The sequence below is a fragment of the Teleopsis dalmanni genome, chromosome 2, assembly GCF_002237135.1.
Source record: "Teleopsis dalmanni isolate 2A chromosome 2, ASM223713v2, whole genome shotgun sequence".
NCBI lineage: Eukaryota > Metazoa > Arthropoda > Insecta > Diptera > Diopsidae > Teleopsis > Teleopsis dalmanni.
Window position 1 is genome coordinate 14,154,111 of NC_051847.1, and position 566 is coordinate 14,154,676.

Consider the following 566-nt stretch of genomic DNA (forward strand, 5'->3'; position numbering starts at 1 on the left):
TTCAACCACAGAATGCGCTTTTCCTCTTGCTTTAAGTTTATTCATCGCTGGGCGCTGTGAATGAACGTTTTTTTTTTTTTGAAATAATTGGATTTTCCGTAAAATAGAAAAAATTAAAAAAAAAACCAAGTAAAAAATTGTAAAATCGACTTTTTTGATTTTCATGTTTTTAGAAAATAAATTTCCATGTCTTTATAGGAAAAAAATATGTCATTGTTATCTATCTGTTTTATAATGCAATATATCTTTTACACTTAAGGAAATATAGTTTACAGTTAAGTAAGCTTAAAAACAATTATTATTTTTTGCCAGTTTTTTATGATAAAAATAATATATTCTGTTGACGTTTTAAAATTATATTTTATGATATATTTCTTAACATTTTTTATTTTTATTTTTTCAAATATGTGTCATCAAACACTAATTCTGCTTTAAAATTATTTTCGTTAATTTTAATATTATAATTATGTTACATTATTATATTTATTTTACATTATTATTACCACGAACACGGTTGGGATTTTCTTAACCCCACTAACTCAAAATCATATCAACGTTGTAAAAAC